This window comes from Ovis canadensis, chromosome 26, assembly GCF_042477335.2.
Source record: "Ovis canadensis isolate MfBH-ARS-UI-01 breed Bighorn chromosome 26, ARS-UI_OviCan_v2, whole genome shotgun sequence".
Taxonomy (NCBI): Eukaryota; Metazoa; Chordata; class Mammalia; order Artiodactyla; family Bovidae; genus Ovis; species Ovis canadensis.
This window is the reverse complement of record NC_091270.1, coordinates 57120303-57144266: the sequence shown is the minus strand read 5'-3', so window position 1 is coordinate 57144266 and position 23964 is coordinate 57120303. Positions and strand designations below refer to the sequence as shown.

Sequence of the window (23964 nt, the reverse complement as noted above, 5' to 3'; positions counted from 1 at the left end):
ATTGAACGACATCTGCTGAAACCTGTTAAGAAAAGACTCAAATGTGATCGAGAGCAAAGTGTTCTTCACAGCATTTTTGGAGGACAGCTCTGCATGGGTCTTCCAAGTTTCTGCAGGTCTTATAAGAAGAGATACGGCCTGCCTTGTTGTAGACTAGCTTTTTTGGATGTGTGCACACTGAACGGACTTTCAGCATAGAGAGGGTATCCGCGTGCCCGTGTGCTAAATCGCTTCAGTCACGTCCAACTCCTTGCAACCCCATGGACTGTAGTCCGCCAGGCTCCTCTGTCCGTGGGATTCTCGAGGCAAGAATACTGGAGTGGGTCGCCATGCCCTCCTCCAGGGGTCCTCTCCACCTGAGGATTGAACCCAGGTCTCTCCATCCTTTCTCCAGAGGATCTTCCCACCCCAGGAACTGAACCCGTGTCTCCTGCACTGCTGGTGGACTCTTTACCCGCTGAGCTAAAAAGCTGAGTTCCTTCAACTCAGGATTCTTTCCAGCAATGCATCTCATTACCAGCGTTACCTGGACCTCTTGTTATGTTAGGGTGAAGTAGCGAGAGAACAGGAAAAAAAAAAAAGTTGTATATTAACGGATATACGTGGAATCACGGATGACCTTATTTACAAAGCAGAGACAGAGACACGGGCGTAGAGAACAAATGTATGGATACAAGGGAGGAAGCCGGGGTGGGGTGAGCTGGGAGGCTGGGACTGACGCGCACACCCTGCTGACTCTCTGGGTGACGCTAAGGCGGACCTGCTGCACCCCCAGGGACTCTGCTCAGTGCTCCGTGGTGACCTGAACGGAAGAGAAATCCCAAACAGAGGGGATATACGTGCACACACAGCTGATTCACTTCGCTGTACGTCTGGAATGAACAGAACACTGAAAATCAACCATACGCCAATAAAAATTAATTTTAAAAACAGCAATGTTAGCGAGCTGCCCTTCAAAAGAGAGAGCCGTGCTAGCTCCGGCCTGTCCCCTGTGGGTGAGCCTGAGTGTCCACCACAGTCCAGTGTCCTGTGCTGCCTGCCCTGTAACTCTCCGCAGCACGCGTGCCCCTGGGGACGTCGGCTCTGTCCTCGTCCCGCTTCCCAAATGCAGAAAGTGGGACCCAGAGGGACCGAGTAACTCCCCCACGACCACAGGGCTGGGCGAGTGGCCGGGGCAGGCTCACACTCACGCTGTCTGTGTTGTGCTGGAGGGCCAGTGAGCGTTCTCAGGCTTGTGCTGTTCGGCCCACCCTTCCCTTCACTTCCCTGTTCTCACCCTTGTCCACTTGTCTGACTGTCTCCCAGGAGCCGGCTGTTCTTAGAGTCGATGCTGCCCTTCGGCCTGTGTTGTGGCTTCTGCACCCTGCTCCCTTCTCACGGTCACACTCACATCCCCCCCCAACACACATCTCTGTCCCCCCACCTACCCCTCTACCCTCAGACACATCAAAGATACGCAGATGAAAAAAGAGTCCTCTTTTTCATAAAAAGACCTCATCTAGAGTTGTTACTTGGTTAAGCTACAACTATGAAACTTTTCAAAAAGGCATTCCTTGTCTTTAAGTTTATGTATTTAGATTCCCTCCCTCCACTGAATACTGAAGAATTTACTTAGACTGTGTATCTGTAACTCTCTTCGCAGCACATTTTGCAAAGTGGCTTCTTAGTTGACACGATACTATGCTGAAGGAAACTGCTGCCAGTTTAGAGGCTTCCCAGGCGGCCCAGTGGTTAGGACTCTGTGCTTACACCGCAGGGGGCCTGGGTTCGATTCCTGGTCAGGGGAACCAAGACCCTGCAAGCCACACGGTAGAACCAAAAAAGGAAATACTGCCAGTTAAAAAAAATTGTCCAACTTTGTATTGCAATGATTCTCTAACTTCAGCACCCACACACACAATATCACAGAGGACCCTTGAGGAAGGCAGATCCCTAGGTCTTATCCTCCAAAGAATTTGACTTAGAAAGTCTTGGCCCAGTAATCTGTACTTTAAGCATGCTCACTAGGCAAGTCTGATACAAATATTTTGTGACCCACACCCTGAGAAATCAAGAGAAACTCCATGTATTTCACTTCCGTAGAGCAATGCCCTAAATTTTCGAGAATCTTCTTAGCCAACTTCTGGGACTACACTTCTCTCATAGATACAACAAAGTTAACACTGACAGAAATGCTTGCTCGGTCATCCGACAAACACTGCTTTAAAGTCTACGTTCCGCTAGGGATGGTCAGTAGCTAACAGATGGGACTTGAGTCCCATTCTCCACACGTCCAGGGCCCACGGCAGACTCCGTTTATCAACACAGCACTCTGTCCGCTGAGTGGGACCCATGTCTGTGAAGCCATTCCCCCAGTCAGTTACAAGGCAGTTCCTAGGACGTGGCCGTCAGGTCTGGACCACAGGGCATCGGAGCAGAAAGCAGAAGAATCAAATCACGACTGAGAAGCAGGAGGCGAATTTAGAGCTCCTCCCGTCTCTCCTCTGACAAACACACTGCACCGCCTCTCCTAGCCTGAAGGCAGGCTCAGGGTCATCAGGCAACCCCGGCAAGCTCCTGGAAACAGAGCCTGCGGCCCGTGGACTGGGTGAGACAGCCAGCGCGCTCAGGGAGCCCCAGTACACCGGGGGAAGGTCCTCCTCCTCTCTCTTGTCCCTCCTCCCACTTGCTTAAGCGCCTCCCTCCTCCCCCAAATGAAAAGCCCATTAGAGCTTCCTGCCCTGGGCATAAAAAAAGAATTCCACCTAGGGTTCTGATCACCACGGAAGCTTTTTGATCACAGTTGTGAGAGCCACCTCCTTCAGTTCATCGTTGAGACTCTGAGAAGTCAAATGACTTACCCAAGCATACTTGCTGAGAGCCAAGAGTAGAATTCAGGTCTCTGGAGTCCTAGTTGACTGCTATTCATAGATTTAAGAATCCTGATGCAATGAGCTTCTAAAAATAACACTGCCTAGTCCCATGCCTAGTCATTCCAGACATTAAATCTTGATCATGTTTACCTATCACAGCTTCTATCTTTGAGAACTTTTCATTAGGGCAGGCTCAACCAGAAATAAGTTGGTAAGTTTTACAGATAATGATTTACATTACTGTACACTTTAATCATAGTTTATTTCTGCAGAAGTGGAAAGTCACCTCATAGTAACAAACCGGTGAGAAGAAGGTTTTTGTTTGTTTTTCATCTCGACAGCATGGAGAGCTGTGACTTCAGACACACCTGGCCTGGAACCCCAGCTCCTCCCAGAGGTGGAATCTTATGCAAATGATTTCATCTCCCTGAGAATCTGATTCCTTATCTATGACAGGAAGAACTTATTTACCTCTGAGAAATGTTCTGGAGGTGAAAGTGATTAGCAGGCTTACCAGTTGACTGGATGCCTGCCCGGCACCCAGTCCGTTCCCATAGGTATTAATGTCTCTCTCCTTTTCCTTCGCTTCATCTGTGTCACCTTGGAGAAATAAGATAGGCTAGTCTCTCTAGCCTTTCTCTTTCCCAAGTATCTCCCAGGTCTGGCTACCTTCATGAGGTTTGGTAGAACATGAAAAGGAGAGTCACGTGTTCAAAAATTATTAGGAATCTTGAGAGAGTGCCGGTAGAGGGGTAGGCGGAGCGTGGGGCCCTTCTGAGCGGGGCGTGAGCGCTGGCCCAGGTCCCAGGCCCGCGCTGTCAGTCTGGGTACCAGACTCTCTCTGTGCTGGGTCTTCTCTCGCCCACTCTCTGGTCTTGGAGGGCTGGTCCTGGGGTCCCCAGTGGGCACGGGGGAGTGCACACGGGCTCAGGAGTTTATGGGAATTAAATTCTGGCTCCAGTACTTTGCTCGTAAGTCACCCATCTCTCTAAGGCTGGTTCCTCTGCTGGGAACAGGTCTAACGATGCGTGGGCTGTGGAGGGCCCAGGTGAGGGATGGACGAGGTGGGAGCTGGGGAGAGCACCCACCCGGCCCAGCCCTGAGGACGCACAGGCCAGCTGTTGTCACAATGCCTTTCTTTCCTTGGAACGTCTCCCAGGTCTTTAGGCTTTGTGACGCCAGTGGAGTCATAGTCACAATTTCCCCCGGAGGTGCCACTCCAAGCCTGGCCCCAGCACCCATGTTAAAGAGTAAAAAGGCTGCAAAATGGGCAGAACCCGCATTCTCACTGATTTTACTGGACCACTCAGAATGAAGTATACCGACAACACAGTGATGCTGATGCTATTCACAAATCAAAGAAAGCAAGCAGCCTGATGCTTGTGGCAATGATACAGGGCATCACTTTCCCACTATTATTGCATTTGATGCCTCCTTTCCTAACACTGTCTACAGACCATGGGTTACCGTCCCCATTTGATAGATCCCAAGACTCTTTTTTAAAAATAAAACTTAGTGATTTCCCTGCTAATTATTAGAGAAATGCACATCAAAACTTCAGGGAGATAACACCTCACACCGGTCAGAATGGCTTTCATCAAAAAATCCACAAACAACAAATGCTGGAGAGGGTGTGGCGAGAAGGGACCCCTCCTGCACCAGGGAATGTAAATTGGTGTAGCCACAGTATGGAGGCTCCTTAAGCTAAACACAGAGCTACCAAATGACCCTGCAATCCCACTCTGGGGTGCATATCCGAGAAAAACATGGTCTGAAAAGATACACGCACCCGATGTTCACCACAGCACTGTTTACAGTGGCCAAGGCATGGGAGCCACCTACATGTCCACTGATGAATGAATGGATAAAGACGCGGTACGTGTATACAATGGAACATTCCTCACCCACTAAAAAGAAGGAAATAAGGCCATCTGCAGCAACATGGATGGACCTAGAGATAGTCATACCGAGTGCGGTAAGTCAGGCAGAGAAGGAGAAATACCATAAGACATCCCTTATATGCGGACTCCAAAAGGAAACAACTGAACTTACAGAACAGAGAGAGACTCACAGACTTAGAAAACGAACTCAGGGTTGCCGGTGGGGAAGGCATTGTTAAGGACTTTGGGAAGGTCATGGGCACCATGCTGTATTTAAAATGGATCACCAACAAAGACCTATTGTACAGCACAGGGAACTCTGCTCAATGTTATGTGGCGGCCTGTACGGGACAGGGTTTGGGGGGAGAATGGATACACGCGTATGTATAGCTGAGTCTCTTCGCTGTTCACCTCAACTAGCACAACATTGTTAATTGGCTAAACCCCAATATAAAATGTTTTTGGTGTTAAAAAAAATAAAAATAAGATTTTAAAAAATGTAGTGATTTTCCTGAAGACATGTGCTTCTCTGATTCTCTCCTTATCTGACTCCTAGTCCGGTGTTCCTTCTGCCCCATCAATAAAAATACAGTCAAAGTAGATTGATGGGTCTGTCTCTTCTCCTCCGAAGTACGATGTCTCACTGCTTCAACTGACCATGATTATAACAACGATTTCATGTGGTTTTCATAAAAAAGGGAGATGCAACCTGGTAGTAATCACTCATTTAACATTTAAGTATTTTGGGGGAGCTTGGCAAATTTCGGAAAGCTTGAAATCCTAACTGTCTGCAGTTGTTCACGAAGTGAGCATTATTTCCATAAAAAGTGGACATTTAGGAAACTTGGTGGCATGGATGGATAATTGCCCAAAGTCAAAGATCCATGCGTGAGGAATTAGGACCATCTGAATTAAGGATGTGGAATTGATCTGAGCAGGAGTTATGCAAGAGCTGCCATTTTTCCAGTTTTGTTTTGGGGTAGAGTAGTGGGCTTAAGGAAGCTACTCCGGCCCTGCAGGGCCGACCTTCGAACTTTACGGGAGAAACAAACTTCTGCTTACTTCACTGTTACTGGGGTTTCCGAGGCAACAGAAACTAACCCCGAAACGGCCACTCTCCTGCATCTCCTCTCCAGATGCAAACTTAGATTTCCCGCTCTTTTATGGCAAAACAGGAGCTGCAAGAGGGATAGGCATGAATTCACCATCCTCTTGGCTGCTGCAGAGGAATTTTTGCATCTCTGGCTGCCCTTGAACTTCTGGGACACGCCCATGCTGGTGGGTCCTACTTGGAAGAGTTAAGACCTCACATCTCAACCCCTTCCAGAATGCACCAGGGAAGGGGCGGTACAAGAGACAGCCTGCAGAGACAGCCACTAACGCTCTCCTCCCTGAGAGCGTGCACCACTCCCCTGCTGAGGGCAGGGTGCCATTCTCTGCCGTTTGACACGTGGGGCAGCCTTGTAACTTGTTTTGCCCAGTAGAATATGGAAGAAGAGACGTGCTGGGTCCCAGGACTTCTTGGTATTGTTCAGTCCTAAGTCCTGTCCAACTCTTTGCCACCCCATGGACTGCAGCACACCAGGCTTCCCCATCCTCCATCATCATCCAGAGTTTGCTCAAACTCATGTCCACTGAGTCAGTGATGCTACCTAACCATCTCCTCCTCTGCCGCCCCCTTCTCCTTGGATTTCTTAGCCCAAGACTGAAGAGGACTGGAAGCTTCTGCTTCTTCCTTCTTGGAAGCCCACCCCCATGGGAGAATTCTGAGTCCCGTCCACCACCCACTGTGAGAACACCCATCCCACCTTGTGTGGCAAGGCCTCAGGAGAAACACCAGCTCAGCCAGAGTTGAGTAAAAGTTTCTTGGAGCTTCCAGCCCAGCCACAGGCTGAACAGGCTGAGTGAGTGACCCCCAACCGATGCCAAATGGAGCAAAAGAACTGCCCAGCCAACCCTACTCGAAGTCTGCCCCACAGAACTGTGAGAAAGGGCAAGCCACCGTTCTCAGAAGCCACTGAGCTGCAGGGTGGTTTGTTATAAAGCAGTGAGCGACTTAGCTGGGGAGGGTCGCCTGCTGTAGACAGGAGAACTCTCAGGAAGTAAAGAAAGGGAGGGTGGATGAGAAAAACCTGCTCTGCTACCCGTTTGCCTGATTCCATTGTGAGTTTTGAAAAGGGTGGCTCAACAACCATTATTTCCATGCGGATGTAAATTCTGTGTCCCCAAGAATTTAGCCCACAAGACACGTTTGGAACCCAACATATTGGGGTGGAGCCTATTCAGACACTTCAGCCACCCGTTGCTGACCTCCAGCTATCAATGTCATCCATGTGTCGGACCCTCGCTTTGGGTGTAAAGGAGACATTCAATAGCACCTTAGCCCCAGCCTTTACAAAGAGGTATGTCACAGTGCTATATAACAGAGCAGCCCCTGAAACTAACACAGCATTGTAGATTAACTATACTCTGATATAAGATAATTTTTTAAAAAGAATGAACACCCAGCTATATATGGCCTACTCCAAGAAAACTTTTATTTACTTCATCACAAATGGTTCTCGGAGGAAAATTCTCTACCCTAATCCAGCAGAAGGCAACATTTTTAAATAGAGACATTCTGTAAAATGCTTTCCAGGGATACTTTAAGCCTGTCAGTGGAGACTCATTCTACTAAAACTGCATGCTTGGTGACTGAGGATCTTCAAAGTATGTATAGTTCAGTTAATTGAAGACAGAGGGCTTCAGCATTTTAATTTCTGAAATACAGGATTAGCATGGTGGCTTGGAAGCGTGGTGGCAGCAGTGGGTCTCAGCTCCAGCCAACTGCTAGAAGCACTTGGAGTCCTTCCAATCCAAGACCCAGAGGTTTGACCTAATTGTTCTGGGCTTTTTTTTTTTTTTTTTTAATGCTCCCTAAGGGATTCTGATGTCCAGCTATGATTGAGAACATGGTTGAAATAGTTCAGGCTTTGGGGTACTTCTTAGAAATGCACATTTTTGGCCCCCATCCACACCTCCTGAATCAGAAAGAAGGCCTCAGGAGAACTGCTGTGCTATGATACAAATTAAAAGGGCCAACTGATTCTCTGTCCCTTCGCTGTGCCTCAAACCTCATTAAATGTTCATAAATCTAGAAGCCCTTCTTACACTCATTAAAGTAACATTTTTTTACAGGATTATAAAAATCTGGTAGCAAAATTTTTAACAAATCAAAAGTACTACTTCATTTCTGATTTCTAATTCATTTTTTGTTTAACACAACGGAAAAGCATAAAGAATAAAAATACTACTTTGAAATAACATTATTACTTTGATATCAATTTGCTTTTCACATAAAGGACAGTGTTATACACATTGTTTTATAACCTCCTTAACCTGCTTTGTCACTTAGCACATCCTTCATATCCTACTGTATTACTAACTACTTTTAGACATATTTAAAGCTGCCTTTTCTCCACCATGCTGCTGTTGTGCCCAGTCGCTCAGCTGTGTCTGACTCTTTGCGACCCCATGGACTGTAGCCCTCCAGGCTCCTCTGTCCATGGGATTCTTCAGGCAAGAGGACTGGACTGGGTTGCCATTTCCTCCTCCAGGGGATCTTTCTGACCCAGGGATCAAACCCGAGTCTCCTGCATAGGCAGGTAGATTCCTTATCACTGTGACACCTGAAAGCCCTTTTTCCATCACAGGAATATCCCAGATATATTTTATTGAATCTTTGGTGGTTGTTTCAGACTTTTGCTTTTACAGATAATGTTTTGTTTGATTACTAAAACAGGTTTTGTTCACATTCGTGACGGCATTCTTGGCATCAATCCCTAGATGTGATATTCATAGGTCAAAGTGTGTATACCCTTTAAAGCTATTGATACACATTGACAAACTGTCCTTTCAAAAAAATAAGCACCTTAATAGTGGAGGAAAGCACCAGCTCCCTTGCACCATGCGTGGTCGTGCATGTTCGGTTGTGTCTGACTGTTTGTGACCCCATGGACTAGCCCACCAGGCTCCTCTGTTCTTGGGATTCTCCAGGCAAGAATACTGGAGCAGGTTTCCATGTTCTCCTCCAGGGGATCTTCCTGACCCAAGGATAGAACCTGCATCTCCTGCATTGGCAGGCAGATTCTTTACCACTGAGCCACCTGGGAAGCCCCTCACACCATGGTGTGTGACACTATATATCACTGCTTTATTTAATCTGTGTCACTTTAGTAACAGGATGAGCTCCTATTGTTCTTCAATGAAGTTAATGCTTTTCGTCATTAAAAAAATTTATAGCCCACTTGTATGTATTTTCATTCTTTGCCCATTCTTTAAAAAATCTGACTATTCCGTTTTCTTCCTGTTGAACTGAAAAATTTTTTTGCATACTAAGGATTTCTTGTATCAATACTTAGAGGCACGAAAAATATAGTAAACACTCAATTGAGTGGCATCAGCATGAGTTCATTTCAGTTCCATGTTCATCAGAAGTAAACTATAATCATTTGGTCAAGTTGCATTACTGTAAATCTGTATAGACTCAGTATATTTCCTTTTTCCTAGGCCTGTACTCCACTGAACAAATACAGTCCTTCTCTGATGATTATCCTGTGGGGCCTCATGGTGATTGTTCTGAATTCTCCACCGTATGAAGAGAATGGGATTCAGAAAGTCTGAGTCCTGGCTCCATAGCTACAATTTATATAAAAATTGTAGGCTAAGGACATGCTTTAGTCTCCTCACCTTTAAAACAGAAATAACAAGAATGACCTTTATCTCCCACGGTGACCGTGAGAGACAGTTTGCAGGATAAGCACACAGATTTCAGAGCCTGGTTGTCTGGATTGGAATCCCCATGCTGCCCTTTAAAAGCTATGGAGCTCGGGCAAGTTCTTTTCTTTAACTTTTACTGGAATACAGTTGATTTACAGTGTTGTGCTAGTTTCCAGGGTGCAGCAAAGTGAATCCGTTATGTGCTTCGTTGCTCAGTTGTGCCCAACTCTTCGTGACCCCACGGACTGTAGCTCTTCTGTCCGTGGAACTTTCCAGGCAAAAATACTGGAGTGGGTTGCCATTTCCTGTTCCAGGAGATCTTCCTGACCTAGGAATTGAACCCATGTCTCCTGCGTCTTCTGCACTGGCAGGAAGATTCTTCACCACTGCACCACCTGGGAATCAGTTACACACATACATATATCCACTCTCTTTCAGACTGTTCTCCCCTACAGACCATTCCAGAGTTCCCAGCGCTGTACAGCAGGGCTTTAGTAGGTATCTATTCCATATATAATAGTGTATAAAAGTCAGTTCCTGTCTCCTAATTCAGCCCTTCCTCCCTTTCCCACCTGGTAACTGTAAGTTTGTTTTCTATATTTGTGACTCTACTTCTGTTTTGTAGATAAATTCGTTTGTACCCCCCTTTTTTAACATTCCACATATAAGCAATATCGGATGATATTTGTCTGTGTCTAACTTACTTCACTCAGTATGACAATCTCTAGATCTTAATCTCTTTGGTCTTCAGTGTAACTGTCAAATGAGTATAATAATAGAATTTACCTATTGGAGTGGTAACAAGGATTAAATGAATGAAAGTCTATATAGCACTGTAGAACGGGGCCTGGCAAGTAGTAAGCACTACATATTAACATAACAATCATTCTGGTTCAATGACAGACCTTGCCTGCTACATGCTCTCTTAACCAGAGCCCGACACATGTCAGGGGTAGGCTTATAACTGCTGCAAAGGCCACCACAGTCTTGGCAGGCGGAACGAGCTGGGCAGAGTCTCTACCAAACCCAGGATGTACCCTGGAAACGAGTTTCTGAATAGGGCTCTGGCATCAACTTGCTCTTCTGTGATTTACCTCTTTCTTCTCAATGTGGAACGCAGGAAAACCAACCTGTTTTTTATTAGCTGGATTATGACTGTCAAAGCTAACCATGTGGGTTGGTCACTTTGCTTCCAGCCCAGAACTCACAGACAGCCAGCCAGCCACAAGAGCGTGAACCCAAGGCGCTCTCAGACAGGTAGGCACCAAGTTTCCTACCTCAAGGCAGAGCAGAGACATGGATTTTTAGATGCATTGTCTGTAGCTGGGTTAATTAAAATCTGTGTTCTCTGATTTATGCTCTCAGCTAACAAGGAGATTTTTGGTAACTCATAATATGAATCATAATTAATACAGAAGATGATTCAAAGAAACTCTCAGCATTTTGGTCATTTTATCTGATAAAACTCCCACTTCTGTCCCCATGAGCCGCACCGTGTAAAAGAAGCTACACCCATATGGAATACGCTTGTGCGTCAAAAACAAAGCCAGTGCCCAAACTACAAATCAAAAACACTGCCGAGAACAACAGGCCTCAACTAATGAATTAAAATGATTGCTGGTTTCTTTAAAATATTAAGCCCATCAGCGCTTGCCAAAAAACCCCTTGGCTAGCGGAGGGATTCAAGCTGCATTGTTCAGCTTGAGATTGAAATCCTTCCATTCATCGTTGACATGTGAGAGACAAGACAAGGCTTTGACAGACGAGGGATGAGGCGCCAGATGGTTCCCATCTGTATCTCCATTGATCATACAATGAAAACCCACCTTCCCCGATCAGAAGGCCACGCAATACGCAGAAAATGAATACCCAATGTTTTTAAAGGAGCATAATCGCCCTTCCCAACCAGAGATGTATAAATATTAATGAACGCAATCTGGTTCTAAGCAAATTTAGCATGAACTTTTAGCTACCCTCCCCTGACAACTTCCTCCCTCTTTAACTGCATTATGCTTCAAAGTTCCGTGATTAAAAATAGCAAACCCTGCACTGAAGTTGGATCTGTGACTGAGGAAAACCTCTTCCTTCCAGCTAGTCACCAGTTAACATAGTTCACATCACTGAGTACTTTTTTTTTTTTTTAATCAAAAAAGGGTCTCCGTTTAAATGAATGTTTAAGCAAGTATGAACAGTGAGATACAGCGAAGTGAAAGTTGCTCAGTCGTGTCCGACTCTTTGGGACCTCATGGACTATACAGTCCATGGAATTCTCCAGGCCAGAATACTGGAGTGGGTTAGCCTTTCCCTTCTCCAGCAGATCTTCCCAACCTAGGGACTGCCTCCTGCATTGCAGGCAGATTCTTTACCAACTGAGCCGCAAGGGAAGTCCAAGAATACTGGAGTGGGTAGCCTATCCCTTCTCCAGGAGATCTTCCCAACCCAGGAATGAAACCAGGGTCTCCTACTTTGCAGGCGGATTCTTTACCAACTGAGCTATCAGGGAAGCCCAGTGAGATATAGAATCATAAATATGCAGGGAACTGATTAGTAATCTATCATTTCTGCCAAAAGGATTTGAACAAACTTAGAGATTATCACACACGGAACCAGGGGTTGTTAAACAAGCTAAGTTTTGCAAAGCTCTGGAATACATGGAACCCTAGGAAAAGAAAAATGATTCTCTCTCTCTTCCATGCATCTACACATATACACACCTTTCTGCAAACTTAACATGGAGGGTTAACTGAGTACTCTCAGTAAACAGTCTGAATCACAGAAATTCAAGAGAAAATATTAGTTGTTGTTTTGGGATGTTTTGAACTTGCATCATTAGTATTAAAATACCTCTAGCCCAGAAGACTTTGTCAGTCTTCTTCCTCTTGACTCACTCCCAGAGGCTTTTATCGAAAATATCAGAAAGAAATGTCCATGAACTTCTTCTACTGCTTCCTTTCCTTTCCATTCAAACAAGGAAGATCTGCAAACTCCCTCTAGCTTGTATGTCTCTAATCTGTTGAAGCAAAGCATTTTCCAAGAAGCAGATTCCATGTTTTCACCACTAATGTTTCCCTGTGGATCAAAGTGGCCAGAATCTTAAAGTGAAAAATGTCAGATCAGTCCAAAGGTAATAGAAGAAATTAAATCCACATTATCAATTTTAGTCCATCAGGTGACTTGAAGGAAATAATCTTTCTTTCCTCTCCTCCCATTTGTATGGTTCTCATTTTGCCAATAAACACAATTCTGTTGAGGACTACTAGGTGCTTGGCAATAGCTACTGAAAATCAACACAATGGACAGTATTGCTATTCTTAGACACAACTGTTATTTCAGAGACATCCCACAGATATTGCAAAGAATGTTCTTTGCCATATGGTAGCAGCATCACATATAGAGTGGATGGGTGTCTCGATCTCAAGTAATCAAACCCATCTCTTAGTTCCCAGTCCCCCTTTGGGAACAAGCTCTCAGCAGAATTAGTTACCAGAGTACCCAACAATATTGGTGTTTGTTTGAGGTTCAGCTTCACTAAGTCTGGACAAGCTTTTCCCCCACTTTTCTGAGCATAATTTGCTTGTTGGCAGCACAGTCACATGTCCGAATGACATCAATAAAGCTGAAGTCAAGGATGAGCTGAAGCTTGCTGAGAAAACACTGAGTAAGTAAAAATGCATTTTGATTATGTTCAGGGCAAGAAGAACAGGAAGGGCAAGACCCCTGGCTTGAGCCAGATGGTGCAATGTTAGCATATGACAAGGAGGAAGGAAAACAGTCCCTCTCCCTGTGGCTTTTGTAATTTTTATCAGGAAGAATGGTCTCCAAATTGTAAAGAAGAGACCTGAAACGGTTAATGTTAGTGAGAGTGTTAGTCGCTCAGTCATGTCTGATTTTTTGTGACCCCATGGACTGTAGCCTGCCAGGCTCCTCTGTCCAAGGGATTTCCCAGGCAAGAATACTGGTGTGGGTAGTCATTCCCTTCTCCAGGGTATCTTCCAGACCCAAGAATCAAACCTGGGTCTTCTGCACTGCAAGGAGATTCTTTACTGTCTGAGCTGCCAAGGAAGCCCATTAATGTTAGCAGTAGACTGGAAAAATGAGAAGATTGAAAGTGAGTACCTCATTGTGTTGAAGTTTCCAGGCTCAGATGCATCAGGTCATCAGAAGTAATGGAGAGAAACAAACCAACAGCACACAAATTTTTCCTTGTTGTTGAAGATCAGGAAAGTAAATTTTGCCTTGATTATCACAAAAGGGATCTGAGGGCAGCAAGGGGAGAAATGGGGCTGTGGGAAATAACAGCATCCCATTATTTCCCACAACTGTAGGCATGCCTACATTTCCACAAGTTATATGTAAATTCATGGTTTATGAATACTATTGAAAGAAAGTGAACGAGGTAATCAATAAAGAGTAGCAATGGGTTTGAGAGGAGACATAATTAAATGATACAGGACATACGACATTTGAGATAAATATATGATACATGATACCTGCTATTTGACAATATGATACAACAAATACATCAAATTATATTTTATGTGCATTTATATCAAGGTATGCTGATATCAACAACCTCAGATATGCAGATGATATACCACTCTAATGGCAAAAAGTGAAGAGGAACTAAAGAGCTTCTTGACGAGCATGAAAAGGGGAGAGTGAAAAAGCTGGCTTGAAACTCAACATTCCAAAAAGTAAGATCATGGCATCTGGTCCCTTCACTTCATGGCAAACAGATGGAGAAAAAGTGGAAGCACTGATAGGTTTAACTTTCTTGGATGGTGACTGCAGTCATGCAATTCAAAGATGCTTCCTCCTTGGAGGAAGGCTATGGTAAGCCTAGAGACATCATTTTGCTCACAAAAGTTCATACAGTCAACACTATTGTTTTTCCAGTAGTCGTGTATGGATGTGAGAGTTGAATCATAAAGAAGGCTGAGCGCTGAAGAATTGATGTTTGAATTGTGGTGCTGGAGAAGACTCTCAAGAGTCCTTTGGACTGCAAGGAGATGAAACCAATCAGTCCTAAAGGAAATCAACCCTGACTATTCATTGGAAGGACTGATGCTGAAGCTGATGCTCCAATACTTTGGCCACCTGATTCGAAGAGCAGATTCACTGGAAAAGACCCTGATGCTGGGAAAGGTTGCAGGTGGAAGGAGAAGGCAGTGGCAGAGGATAAGAAGGTTAGATAGCATCACCAACTCAGTGGATGTGGACCTGTGTAAACTTCCAGGAGACAGTGGAGGGAGCCTGGCATGCCATAATCCATGGGGTTGCAATGAGTCAGACACAACTTAGCAACTGAATAATCATAAGCACACCAATGGCATCATAGACCTATTTTAGCAAGATGCTTGACAAAGTCTTATAAGGTATCCTGGGGTGAGACAGTAGAATATGACCTGAATGGCAAAGAATGAATACAGGAGTTGAACAACTGTTAGTTAATTCATTAATGTCACCTGAGCTATTGAGCTTTTTCCTGTGAAAAACCTGTATTGATTTGGATGAAGACAGAGCGGATTACCATCATTGAATGGTTATGAAGAGTGGAGATAACATAATCATGTATATAAGATGATCTGATGAAAAGTCAGATAAAATTTAGAGAGCACAATATAGAGTTCGGCACTTAATATAAAGCGTAAGTAGGAAGTTGCAGGGTGCAGAGTTAGGGCAGCCTTGGATGACAGCTGTATAGAAGAAACAACTGAAGTCAACAGAGTGCTATGGTGGCAAATATGAGAACGAAAGTAAAGAGCAATCTCAGAGAAAGAGGACAGAACGTATTCTTGCTCCCCTTCCTCCCATTTTTCACGGTCACCCTGCTTGCAGTGGGGACTTGATAACCTACTGGTCTGTGCTATGATGGGCAATCACCATGGGCAAGAGATGGCCCTGTTCATTTTGTTATTGATCCACCATGGCATCTCTCAGGACACTCCTAACAAACTGGCTGACCTTCGACATAGTGAATTATGGAATGAAAGATCCAAGGTCCTTAGAGGAAGGCAGAAGAATGGACAACCAAAGGGGGCAAGGAGAGAAAAATGAGGTGTTGACACAGAAGCAAACTGTCCAACGAAATAGAAAAGACAAAAGAAGTCTCACGGAATCAAAATTTTAATTCATGAACTCCTTAGCACTGAAGATTAAGGGGGGAAATCACGCTAGTGTAATTTTCATTTGAAAAAAAAATGAAATTGAATTCCTATCTCATGCCATCAAAGAGAAAAATCCATTCTTAAACTATGAAGGTAAAATGAAACAAAAAATTTAGAAACAATGCAGAATAGGGATGGAAGAATTTCTTAAGCAAAATTTAAAAATCACTTGGCATAAAGAATAGACTAATATATCTGACCACATTATACACACACACACACACACACACACACACTTATGAACTAAAAGCTAAATGGAGGGATGGAATGAGCATCTCACAAAAGGAAGCATCAGTGGTAAATAAGTATGAAAAGACATTCAACCTCCTTAGAAAGGCAATGCTTTCTGAGGCCACAATAAGATACACTTTAGGTGGTAAAATGCAAGAGTTGACCTTACCAAGTATTGTCAAGCACGTGGGGGAACAAAACTCTAACACAATGCTAGGGGGAGTGTCAATAGGTTCAATCTCTTTGAAAAATAATTTCGAATTAGTAAAAATGCATTTGCCCTCTGACCCAGCAATTCTGCTCCTAGGGATACCCTCACTCACGTGCACCTAGAGACGTGTGCAAGAAAATTCACATAGCAGCATTGTTTGTATCAGCAAATCACAGGAAATAACCCCAGAGTCCATCCACAAATACAGTGATATGTTCACCCAACAGAATACTATACAGCAGGGGTAAGTGAGCAAATCCTAGCCTTAAGGAGGAGGTAAATAAAACTTAGGAATACAATTGTGAACAAAAAAACAAGTTACAGGAAATTAGATATGGCATGCTACTATTTTTACAAAGCCTACAGACAAGCACAAATTTAAGATATTTATGATTTAGGGAGATAAACACACATAATAAAACTTTTAAAAGTTCCTAATAATAAATATAAAACTTATAAAGTATATCTCAGTGGAAGGAAGCAAGATTTAGGAAGATCAAGGAACATTCTGCATATATTCAACAGCAACCATACCGTGATGTTCGACTTCTTAAATTGGACATTAGTTCCATGGAAGACTTATTTCATGATTAAGTTTCAGAGCCTACATACATGTTATAACATGTAAATAATTATAAGGAAAATAGTAGAACAACACATACACACACCAAGGAAAGCGGCCTTCTCAACCCCATCAGAGCTGACCACACATCACTTCCAGGGGGTCAAGGTGTAATGGAAGGTTTTGCTGCTTTCTTTGGATTTCAAGTGGATTATCAGTCAAATGACAGTTTAAAAAGACTTCTGTCTTTCTGGAAATGAGCTAGTCTGTCCAACTTTCCACTCATTCTGTCAGCAGGGCAATGCTCCAGCGGCACACTTTGCAGTGAAGAGAAGGGAGCATCTCAGTGGTACTCAATGCTACGTCACTGCAGCTGCGTATCATCTTGAGTCCTTGGAGCTATATTTTGTGAGAAGTATTTGACAAACAAGGGAGTTTCTCGGGAAAGCTAATGTAGACATGAGACTGTCAAATATCCATTTCAGATGAATGGCTAACTAAATTTGAACTTGAGTCACTCAACTGAAAGGAAACAGAGATTAAGCGAAATGAGGCAGATGACTTCAAAAATGAAGAAGAAATGCTGTCAGGTTTAAACATTTTCAGCTTTATTCTGCACACAGAATGGCCACCTACTACCAATGGATAGAAATGTATTGAAGCCTACTTAAGCTTTGAAAATTAAAATATCAGCTCACAGCTGCGAGCAAGATGACTAAGTAGAGGGTGGCTATTAGAGTCCAAGAATTACCTAGAGCTGTTATGGAATGTTATCCTTGAAAATAAGAGAAAAAAAAAAAAAAGCTTAGAACCTTTTCTCTTATAATGGATTACATTTTATAATTCAGACTGCAGGCTTAGTATGCTTTTGGTCTAAAATTTTAATAATAGTAGATCATATTTACTGTGAGCTCAGTTATATCATTTATTTTTCACTCCTTGTAATCTAGTTCCAGGGACAATGGAAAGGATAAATGACTTTGGTCCTTAGTAACCATCTCACTCTATGAAAGTTACTTAACCTCTTTGAGTTTCAGTTTCCTCAGCTATAGAATAGTACCCCTCTGCACAACTGCCCCACAAATTCATCCAGATTTTAGTCCCAGGGACCTGTGAATACAGTACCATATTTTTGTAAATGGGATTAAGTTAAGAATTTCGTGATGAGGAGATCATCCAGGAATATTCAACTGGACCAATACAATCACAAAGGCCCAGTCTAATCACCAAGTTCTTTAGAAGAGGGATGCAGGGGGAATGAGAGACAAGGAGAAGATTGGGTGATGATGGGGGCAGAGATTGGAAGGATATCCTTTGAAGACGGTGGTAGGGCCCATAAGCCAAGGAAAAGGAGCAGCCACTAGAAGCTATAAACAGTCAAGGAAATGGATTCTCCCCTATGGCCTTCAGAAGGAGCCAGATGTGCAGACCCCTTGACTTCAGTACCACAGGACACATTTCAGAATTCTGATCTCCGCACTCTGAGATGATGCAGCTGAGTTGCTTAAAGTCACTAAACAAATCATTTGTGGTAATTTGTTACAGCAGCAATAAGATGCGAACCCATTGTGTCACAGGGTTATGGTGAGGATCCAATGAGATAATTCAGTAAAAGTTCTTGGCATCTATTACTGTTACCATCCATCTAATTTGTCCCCACTGAAGGCTCAGTCTCACAGCCAGCTGTATTACTGTACCCTCAGTTATCCACCTTCATAAGCCATGGTTACATCGTCCTATATACTGAGGAAGCTGAGAAGAGATTCTGTACAAGAGTCAGGCATTCAACAGCCATTAATGGTGAGGGTCCGGCTGGGTGCTGGACTTCTCCAGGCCTCATTCCTCAGCCATCAGTAGAGGCTAGATCCTTTCAAGCTCGAAAATGCAAGGATTATATGCTCACTTAGGTAGCCTAATACATACTTCCTGAGTCCACCCCACCCCCACCCCCCACGCCCCACCTGCTCAAACCTGTAGCCAGTGGCTGAATTATCTAGTGCCAACTGCCCCTAGGTTATCTTTGCACAGGACACTGATTAACCAGGCAGGCCTAATTCCACAATTAATAAACAAAACAAAAAGACAAAAAGAGGTCAAGCAGTTCCTAGCTTAAATTTATGCCTAAAAAAAGGTATTCAGTGTTTCACAAAGACTGTTCTTAGCAAAAAAATATCTTAGCTCCAAGAGTCCGGGGCCCTTCTGTCTTTAATTCAAGGCTCTCACTTTGGAGAACAGAGTTGGCCGTCCATTCTCATCAAGCACTCTGCCCAGGCTCTTATCCTCCGAAGTGGCAGGACATTTGACACACTTTCCTTGTTGCTAAAGGTGTAGATAACTGTACATGGGGATCAAAAATGACCAAAATAGAACCACCACCGAAGTGCCCTGGAACACAAGCTCTTTCATATCTCTGCTTTTTCCAACTCACCATGGAGAGAAAGTTTGTGAAAAATGCTTTGCCATTTATAAATTATTCTGTCATGCAAAGCATTTTTTTTTTTTTAAACTCAGTGTGGGGTTAGATGTCATGATAGAGACACAGCCAATATTTAGCTGGGCACACAGAGACACAGTGACTTCAACTTGAGAAAATCCAGAAAACTTCATAAAACAGTTGCAAAATAAGAATAGATCTTAGCTAGAGAAAACGAGAAGGACATTTTGGGGAGAAAAAAGAAAATGGTATGTGCAAAAGCAGAAAAGCCTCCTCTAAACATAGTAAGAAGTTGGTGTGTCTGGCATGCAGTTCGAGGGACAGACAGCAGCAGGAGAGGGGGCCGAGGTCCACGCCGGGCTCGCGAGTGTTCTTGCCGAGAGTTCTGCCACGAAACGAACAGCTATCATCCAGGAGGTGGCATGTTCAGATCGGGGGTTTTTTTGGAAAATAAAAAATTTTTTAAAGGTAGAGGATTCCAGGATGCTGGAGGCGTCCTGTCCTGGATGAGGGCTCTGGGGTGGGGAGGCACCTAAAGTGCTGGGTGGGTGGAACCTGTCTTGAAAAGACCTGGATGTTGGGGAGAAGTCAGAGACGGCCTGGGGTTTCTGGCTTAGCTCAGCACGTACGGGGCGACTTCACCAGCCAGTCACTGGAAACGAGGGAGAGAGCACAGTCCGGGGCCACAGACACTACGCGGAGGACACCGCACAGATGGGAGGCGAGGGCTCAGAAAAGTAGACAACAGAGCCGCCGGGGCCAAGTGAGGCAAAGGAGACCGGAAACGCGCGCGCAGGGGTGCAGAGATAAGAAGGAAGGGAACTGAGCGGGCAGGGCGCCGGGCGGGTCAGCGGTGCCGGATGAGCGCGGCGTCCAGGGCATCAAGGGCAACCTGGAGGCAGGACCGCGGTGCACCGAGAGAGCCCGGCCTCTGCGCGCGCGCGGGCCCTTGGCTCCAGGCGCTTCTCCCCGAGGCCCTCTTTCCCCGCGTTGCGCAGGGGCCGTGCGCAAGCTCCGCGCCCGCCATGTTTGCCTTCGGAGCCGCGGGGGCTGAGGTTTCCCAGACTCTCAGGATGCCAGGAGCACAGCCAAGCTCCAGCCGCAACCGCTGGAATACTGAACATCCAACTCGCGCCTGAGGTACTGAGCCAGCAAGATGGGAAACAACATCCGGGCCCAGGAGTGGCCGCGAAGCCTGCAGCCCTGCGCGCCTCACCTCTCCAAGCTGTTCAGGAAGAGCAGACGGCCAGGCCTTTGCGCAACTGTTGTCTTGCATAAACGTAGAAGTACATTTTATTCAAGTATATCTATTTATATCTGCTTGAGTAAATTAGAAGATCAATGATAGCAATTAGTATTTTTTAGTTTCACCCTGAGTTTGGCTGTCAGAATACAGGTTATCAGAAAAGCATTCTATGTCTCAGACATCTGGTACCACCATGGGGCAGTGATTCACTGAGGTTGCTGTTCCAAGCTTGGAGCATCCACTATTCCCCGAATGGGTGGCCTGGACGATCACGTACTTCTCACTGTGTCTGTCCAGCTTCTTCCAGCTGCTCCAGGAACTCTTAAGTACAGTTATAATAACACGGACCTGCTCACATTATGATCAAAGAATCAGCTGCTGCTGCTAAGTCACTTCAGTCTTGTCCAACTCTGTGCGACCCCACAGACAGCAGCCCACCAGGCTCCCCCGTCCCTGGGATTCTCCAGGCAAGAACACTGGAGTGGGTTGCCATTTCCTTCTCCAGTGCATGAAAGTGAAAAGTGAAAGTGAAGTCGCTTGGTCCTGTCTGACCCTCAGCAACCCCATGGAGTGCAGTCTTCCAGGCTCCTCCATCCATGGGATTTTCCAGGCAAGAGTACTGGAGTGGGGTGCCATTGCTAATCAATACTGAAAGCAGAGATCCATATACAAAATGTCAAGTTCTCACATCTGACTGGTCAAGTAAAATCCACTGGAAAGGGAACATCCTTAAATCTCATAACAAAGGGTTAATTCTAAAGAGATGACTCCATCCCTACAGTGATCCTGTATATGTGGACCAGGCCCTTTTTCTCCATGAAGCATCAAATAGGGTAAACGATCTTTTTTATTTCTCTGAATTTATGCAAGGTCCTGCTGTCTTCATGCCCGAAGCCAGAAGGGAATTGCAGGAAAGAAGACAAACATACTTTTGGGTCCAAAGAACAAATGTTCAACAGGAAATGGGCTCATCTTCCTCTGAACTCCTACAGAGCTCTGGCCCTCCCTGAGGGAGCAAACCATCCCCACCTTAAACAGTTCTTATTTACGTTCATACCTCAGAGCTTCGAAGATCTTATGAAAATCCTGAAAGAACTGTTTGGCCAAACCAATATTTGGCAAGCTGTACATGAGCAGGACTGCATTTTAATGTAATATCTGAATAATAGCTTGTGTTTGTCATGGGCTTTACACTCTACTAAGATGCCTTTGCTTTCTTTAGTTTAACCCTGAATTTTGCTATGAGAAGCCATGAAATTAGAAGACAACTACTTCTTGGCAGGGAAGCTATAACAAACCTAGACAGTGTGTTATAAAGCAAAGACATCACTTTGCCGACAAAGGTCTGCATAGTTCCAGAAAAACATCTACTTTTGTCTTATTGACTATGCCAAAGCCTTTGACTGTGTGGATCATAACAAACTGTGGAAAATTCTTCAAGAGATGGGAATACCAGACCACCTGACCTGCCTCCTGGGAAATGTGTATGTAGGTCAAGAAGCAACAGTTAGAACTAGACATGGAACAACAGACTGGTTCCAAATAGGAAAAGGAGTATGTCAAAGCTGTATATTGTCACCCTGCTTATTTAACTTATATGCAGAGTACATCATGCCAAATGCCAGGTTGGATGAAGCACAAGCTGGAATCAAGATTGCCAGGAGAAATATCAATAACCTCAGATACACAGATGACACCACCCTTATGGCAGAAAGCGAAGAAGAACTAAAGAGCCTCTTGATGAAAGTGAAAGTGGAGAGTTAAAAAGTTGGCTTAAAACTCAGCATCAGAAAACAAAGATCATAGTATCTGGTCCCATCACTTCATGGGAAATAGAAGGGGAAACAGTGGAAACAGTGACAGACTTTATTTTTTTGGCTCTAAAATCACTGCAGATGGTGACTGCAGCCATGAAATTAAAAGATGCTTGCTCACTGGAAGAAAAGTTATGACCAACCTAGATAGCATATTCAAAAGCAGAGACATTACTTTACCAACAAAGATCCATCTAGTGAAAGCTATGGTTTTCCCAGTAGTCATGTATGGATGTGAGAGTTGGACTATAAAGAAAGCTGAGCCCTGAAGAATTGATGCTTTTGAACTGTGGTGTTGGAGAAGACTCTTGAGAGTCCCTTGGGCTGCAAGGAGATCCAACCAGTCCATCCTGAAGGAAATCAGTCTTGGGTGTTCACTGGAAGGACTGATGCTGAAGCTGAAACTCCAATACTTTGGCCACTTGATGCCAAGAATTGACTCATTGGAAAAGACCCTGATGCTGGGAAAGATTGAGGGCGAGAGGAGAGAGGACGACAGAGGATGTCAGGCAGGGCTGGAGGGCTGTCCCCAGGGATGGGGCCACCACCTCCCAGGCGTCTTTGGATGAGACAGGTGCCATCAGCCAAGGGCAGTGCTACAGGGGAGGATGGCAGGGCGAGGAGCTGGCAGCCTCTGGAGGACGGGCACGCCAGCCCAGTGACGGGGTCTGGGGGCCCACTGATCGCACCTGTTAGAGGCAGCTTCTCACGCCTAGAAGAATTTGGCTTGATGAACTGGTTGTTGCCCTTTTGTGGGGGATTTGGGCAGCCTCGGGGAGCCAGTCCTCTGCCCAGAAACAGGCTGAGTTAACCTCTGACTTTCGAAAACCATCAACGTGAGTTTCTGTATTCTACCTTTCATGATACTTTCTAGCCTCTAACTGTGTGTGGGTGATTTTGGTTCATCGTTGTCATATGGTAACAATGCAAGCACAAGACTCCACTCATCTGGTTTCCTCCGCCCCAGCCTCTGAGCCTGCCTCTCAGGGACGGAGGGGTCAATAATGCCCAAAGGCAGCCCGGTATATTTTGCTATGAAGTTTCAAAGCATGTCAATGATTACGTCTTCAATGTAAGCAAATAATCTATTCCCTGTAACTTCCATTTGCCAAAGTCATGGACAGAGCGTCTAATCCTTAGTTAAATGTCCATGCTCAGATTGTCCCACTATATCATGTGTGATATCAGATCTGTTCACTCTTCCGGTTCTGGCCCACTGAAGAAATTCTGGTTTGTCTTTGACTACATTAAAGAGGTGCCCAGAACCACCCAAGCCTCCAGGAGTGCCGTTGACCCCCATGAGCAAAGGAGAGCTAGTCTTCTTGTTCTGTACACAGCCATTCAATTAACAGAGTTTCAAAAATTAATTTCATGATTCGAATAAGCTCTGTGACATGCCCAGTATATCACTTATTTATGCCAACCTGTAAATATTTTTGCATATATTGTCTGTCTAACTCCATGCCTGGTTTCTAGATTGATGTCTTTTAACTTAACTACAGACTTTTATGCCTATTTAGCTTAAAGTCCATCTTGGATGAGTTGGCCCACCATCATTTTGACCTGAAATGATCTCTTTGGATCCTAATTGTGTTACTCAAAGTACATGCTATGCTTCAAGGCCTTACGTCCACCACAACTTTGATAAATATGCAGTCTGTATCTTCACTAAACTTGTTGATATAAAACAACACTTTGGGCTTCCCAGGCATTCCAGTGGTTAAGAATCTGCCTGCCAAAACAGGACACGTGGGTTTGATCCCTGGTCTGGGAAGATTCCACACGATGCGGGGCAGCCAAGCCCAGGCA

At 44.7% G+C, this 23964-nt stretch overlaps 1 protein-coding gene across 6 annotated transcripts in view; it reads right to left on the bottom strand.

Moving 5' to 3' along the window:
• Positions 1–23964, bottom strand: part of THRB (thyroid hormone receptor beta) — a 437533-nt gene that overhangs the window by 348448 nt on the left and 65121 nt on the right. The window lies entirely within an intron of this gene.